Source organism: Triticum dicoccoides, chromosome 1B (genome assembly GCF_002162155.2).
Source record: "Triticum dicoccoides isolate Atlit2015 ecotype Zavitan chromosome 1B, WEW_v2.0, whole genome shotgun sequence".
NCBI classification, from domain to species: Eukaryota; Viridiplantae; Streptophyta; class Magnoliopsida; order Poales; family Poaceae; genus Triticum; species Triticum dicoccoides.
Genome location: NC_041381.1, coordinates 484,742,204 through 484,742,664, shown reverse-complemented (window position 1 = coordinate 484,742,664; position 461 = coordinate 484,742,204).

Below are 461 nucleotides of genomic sequence, written 5' to 3'. Positions count from 1 at the left end.
ACTTAAAATAATGTTTGATTGAAAACAAGCATGAATTTGAATCATGTTAGTAGAAGTAAGAATTCAAATGTTTTTTTTTCTAGGTAAAATTTGGGAATGTTATTTAAAGAAAATGGACAATAAGTCTATTGTTGTCAGGTTAATCGACATTGTGGTTCCTACACCAAACCAGCAGGAACTGCACATTCTTCATCGGGAAAAATATATTGAAGATGATGAAAGTAAAACTATGTCTTAAAGGTGGTACTGTCTTTTAACATGGGAACTGAAGGGATGCAACGAGATGAACAAAGTAGCCAACCATACATGTAGGTCGCGTTGCCGCGTAAATTTTGGTCAAGGAATATGACCTATTACGACCTATGCACAAAAAGGTAACCTGTTTACTTTTTTTGCGTGGGCGGCTTTTGCCTGATTTCTTGCAATTATAATTCAAGTGGTTCAGGCCGCTTTTGGCTACC